Source organism: Schistocerca piceifrons, unplaced genomic scaffold, assembly GCF_021461385.2.
Source record: "Schistocerca piceifrons isolate TAMUIC-IGC-003096 unplaced genomic scaffold, iqSchPice1.1 HiC_scaffold_954, whole genome shotgun sequence".
Lineage (NCBI taxonomy): Eukaryota > Metazoa > Arthropoda > Insecta > Orthoptera > Acrididae > Schistocerca > Schistocerca piceifrons.
The window spans coordinates 1,085,001-1,090,000 of record NW_025729228.1 but is presented as its reverse complement, the minus strand read 5'-3'; the positions used below and the strand labels follow the sequence as shown (position 1 = coordinate 1,090,000).

Below are 5,000 nucleotides of genomic sequence, written 5' to 3'. Positions count from 1 at the left end.
AGCAAGCCTGAAGTACGTGGTTGGCGGTCTCCACGGCCTGGCACCCCGCGCGGCATCTGGTGTCCGCCTCCCGCCCGCGACTGCGCCGTGCCTTCGTAGGGAAGGCGTTGATGCGGGCGCGGAGGGCGTCGATGTATTCACGCCCAGATAGCAGGCGACTGGTGTCGGCGACCCACTGATGTTGGCCACTGACGGCGGCAGAAGATGACAGTGCCGCACCGTCAATGGCGATGTGTAGGCGCGCCGCCCACATTTCCCCAACCTGCGTTGACGATTTGAGGAGGTGACCCTCCCACATTAGGTGGCGCTCCAGCACCTCGATCTCACGCTGCACCTCATCCATGCCTGCACCGTCGCAGGCTGGCCCTATCTTCTTCAGCGCCAGGAGACGGGACCGACGGAGGGTCGGACCCATCCATCGGCAAGATGGAATGCCGAGGCCCCCCTGGGCAACAGGAGCGTGGAAGTATCCCAGGGGGGTGTCCGCCGGAAGGCGGAACCATCTCCTGACGGCGGCCCGGATGGTAACGTCGGCCGACTTCAATGCACCCACCCGGGTGCGGCTGAGGGCCAGCCCGTGGTACAGGCCAGGGAGAAGTATGTTGGTGAGAGCGTGGAGGCGCTGTTGCGGCTTCAGCGGAGCTCGGGAGATGACGTCAAGCTGCTCCACCAGGTGGCTACGTGGATTGAAGACACAGCGACCCGCCGTGGAAAATTGCAGCCCCAGGTACCGGAAGGTTTCACCCACACGCAGGGCAGGCATGGTGGTATTGCCTGCTGTGAAGGTGACATTGCTGTCCACCTTCACCTTCTTCTCGCGCCCTGACGCGACTAAGGCGAGGGTGAAACACTTCCGGGCGTTGATCTGCAGCCCCAGGTGGGCGAGGGCTGCGGTAGCTGCGTCGATGAGGGACTGCAAGCCCCTCGGGGTCGCTGCAAACAGCAAGACGTCATCTGCAAAGGCCGCAGCGTTGACTCTGCGACCGAGGATCCGAGCTCCGATGTGAGAGGGCAGTTGGCCTAAAACGTAGTCCACCGCAAAGTTGAACAGGAGGGGGGAGAGGGGATCGCCCTGGCGAACGCCCCGTGCTGGCTGCACAGACACGCTCACGCCGGCGCCGTCCGCTATCACTGTCGTGCTGCCCTCGTAGCACCGCTCGACATACTCGACAAAGCAATCCGGCAGGCCATGCGCCTTCAGCACGGGGCGAAGGGCAGCATGATCTACCGAATCGAATGCCTTAGATACGTCGATCGACGCCACAAAGACAGAGCGGCAGGAGCGAACTGCGTCGGTGAGAGCAGTGTCCAAGATGAAGGTATTTTCCAACATCCCATCCCGAGGGATGAATGCCCGCTGACGTTCGTCCACAGCACATGCGCGCATCAGGCGTGACGCGAGAACCTTGTGAAAGGTCCGCGCCAACACCGAGCAGACCGTAATGGGGCGAAAGTCAGCGGGGGATGTTGGTGCAGCCGTTTTCGGGAGAAGGGACGTCCGCGCGCGAAGCAGGCGTTCCGGAAGGGCGCGGGCCAGAAGGAAGAGATTCATCACTTTCACCAGGACTTCGTGCGGCAGGCGCCGCAACTCCGCTGGGGTAAGGCCGTCCGGCCCGGCTGCTGATCCCCTGGGCGGCAACGCGGCGGCGACCTCCTCATGTGTGACCGGCCCCCATATGCACTCAAGAGCGACAGGCTCTGAGTGCGGGAGGAGGCGGTCACGAATGAAGCCCGCGGTGGAGATGGGCTTCTTGGTGAAGAGGTCCGCCCAGAAGTCCAGCAGACCAGGGATGGCAGGTGGCGGCTGGAGCAGGGTGCCATCCAAGAGGCCGCGCACGCAACGTGCACGCGACCGTCGGAAGGCATCCTGCGTTCTCGCGTACTCCCAGCGGCGCCGCTTGCGCTTCTGCGTCGGCGGCGCGGCAGGCGGCCGCTTCGATGGTTGGCGCGGCCGCTGTGTCCTGGTGATCGATCTCTCCCCTCTGGACCCGACCGACGCAAGGGCATCCGGGAGCATGCCCAGGATGACATCGGGCGGCGTGCCCCGCCCCAGACCTATGACACGATCCAGGGCAGAGAAACGCTGGGCGGAAGCGGGTAGCCCCGCCAGATGCTCCCAGATGGCGGCGTCAGTCGGCCCCTCCGGCGGCGGCCCGGTGGTGTCGGCCGCGAAGTCCTCGGCTGCGTCGACGGGCGGCGCAGCGGCCTCGCCCACGTCAGGCAGCGGGCTCGCTGCTCCCCGGCGGGACGCCGGCTCTTCCCCCCGACCGATCTCAAGCGCCTCCATGAATTGGCGGACAAGCTGCTTGTGGGCAGCTTGCCGCCGTCGGCACTTGATTGCCTCAAGCGTTCGGTCGGGGAACATCCTGATGAGTTCTTGATTTACAAAGAAGAACCGGGCGTCCCTCTCGAGGAACAGTTCGGCCTCTGCCTTGGCGAGCGACAGGACTTCTTCCTCCGTCCACCTCGCGCGATGCCTCTCCGTGACGATCTCCGCGTTGGCGGCCGCAAGGTGTTGGCGGCGGCGATGGACCCCGAGACCGTTCTTGGTGGTGAAGCTGCGGTGGCACTCACTACAGGTATACATAGCTGCAAAAGTTACAAAATTTTCGGCACGGCCGGTTGGCCGGCTAGGTGCTGGGGAAGTTGGGGTGGCACCTTCAGCGGAAGGGCCACCACTTTTTCTCTGAATACTGCCCCCAACTAACAAAGGGATAGTGCGAGGGGGGGCTGGTAACCCCCCCAAGCCCCTGGTGCGGTCTTCCACTCTGCGAAAATCAGCGGGCCCACGAGAAGGGGAGAAGACCGCAGGAGAGGAGAGGCTAAGAGGGCTAGGCCCATGTATTGCGCATCACTCTCCCTGTAACTACAACCCAAGGAAGGCACCTCGCAGCAGCAGCACGACTACATCAAGACCGCACTTCGAAAAGCCAAGTCCGGATGCAGCCACACCGCCGCCACTTGGCCACCTTAAGAGAGTCATAGTTACTCCCGCCGTTTACCCGCGCTTGCTTGAATTTCTTCACGTTGACATTCAGAGCACTGGGCAGAAATCACATTGCGTCAACACCCGCTAGGGCCATCGCAATGCTTTGTTTTAATTAGACAGTCGGATTCCCCCAGTCCGTGCCAGTTCTGAGTTGATCGTTGAATGGCGGCCGAAGAGAATCCGCGCACCCGCGCGCCCCCGGAGGAGCACGCTAAGGCGGACGCGGCCTCGCAGCAAGGAAGATCCGTGGGAGGCCAAGGCACGGGACCGAGCTCGGATCCTGCACGCAGGTTGAAGCACCGGGGCGCGAACGCCGCGCAGGCGCGCGCATCCTGCACCGCCGACCAGCACGAGGCCGACCAACGGCGAGAGCAGACCACGCCCGCGCTAAACGCCCGCACTTACCGGCACCCCTACGGCACTCACCTCGCCCAGGCCCGGCACGTTAGCGCTGACCCACTTCCCGACCAAGCCCGACACGCCCCGATCCTCAGAGCCAATCCTTATCCCGAAGTTACGGATCCAATTTGCCGACTTCCCTTACCTACATTATTCTATCGACTAGAGGCTCTTCACCTTGGAGACCTGCTGCGGATATGGGTACGAACCGGCGCGACACCTCCACGTGGCCCTCTCCCGGATTTTCAAGGTCCGAGGGGAAGATCGGGACACCGCCGCAACTGCGGTGCTCTTCGCGTTCCAAACCCTATCTCCCTGCTAGAGGATTCCAGGGAACTCGAACGCTCATGCAGAAAAGAAAACTCTTCCCCGATCTCCCGACGGCGTCTCCGGGTCCTTTTGGGTTACCCCGACGAGCATCTCTAAAAGAGGGGCCCGACTTGTATCGGTTCCGCTGCCGGGTTCCGGAATAGGAACCGGATTCCCTTTCGCCCAACGGGGGCCAGCACAAAGCGCATCATGCTATGACGGCCCCCATCAACATCGGATTTCTCCTAGGGCTTAGGATCGACTGACTCGTGTGCAACGGCTGTTCACACGAAACCCTTCTCCGCGTCAGCCCTCCAGGGCCTCGCTGGAGTATTTGCTACTACCACCAAGATCTGCACCGACGGCGGCTCCAGGCAGGCTCACGCCCAGACCCTTCTGCGCCCACCGCCGCGACCCTCCTACTCGTCAGGGCTTCGCGGCCGGCCGCAAGGACCGGCCATGACTGCCAGACTGACGGCCGAGTATAGGCACGACGCTTCAGCGCCATCCATTTTCAGGGCTAGTTGCTTCGGCAGGTGAGTTGTTACACACTCCTTAGCGGATTCCGACTTCCATGGCCACCGTCCTGCTGTCTTAAGCAACCAACGCCTTTCATGGTTTCCCATGAGCGTCGATTCGGGCGCCTTAACTCGGCGTTTGGTTCATCCCACAGCGCCAGTTCTGCTTACCAAAAGTGGCCCACTTGGCACTCCGATCCGAGTCGTTTGCTCGCGGCTTCAGCATATCAAGCAAGCCGGAGATCTCACCCATTTAAAGTTTGAGAATAGGTTGAGGTCGTTTCGGCCCCAAGGCCTCTAATCATTCGCTTTACCGGATGAGACTCGTACGAGCACCAGCTATCCTGAGGGAAACTTCGGAGGGAACCAGCTACTAGATGGTTCGATTAGTCTTTCGCCCCTATACCCAGCTCCGACGATCGATTTGCACGTCAGAATCGCTACGGACCTCCATCAGGGTTTCCCCTGACTTCGTCCTGGCCAGGCATAGTTCACCATCTTTCGGGTCCCAACGTGTACGCTCTAGGTGCGCCTCACCTCGCAATGAGGACGAGACGCCCCGGGAGTGCGGAGGCCGCCGCCCCGTGAAGGGCGGGGAAGCCCCATCCTCCCTCGGCCCGCGCAAGGCGAGACCTTCACTTTCATTACGCCTTTAGGTTTCGTACAGCCCAATGACTCGCGCACATGTTAGACTCCTTGGTCCGTGTTTCAAGACGGGTCGTGAAATTGTCCAAAGCTGAAGCGCCGCTGACGGGAGCGATTATTCCGCCCGAGAGCATCCCGAG

General features: G+C 62.1%; 1 pseudogene; it reads right to left on the bottom strand.

Annotated features, from left to right (window-relative positions):
- Positions 1-5,000, bottom strand: part of LOC124773743 — a 7,962-nt pseudogene that overhangs the window by 2,109 nt on the left and 853 nt on the right.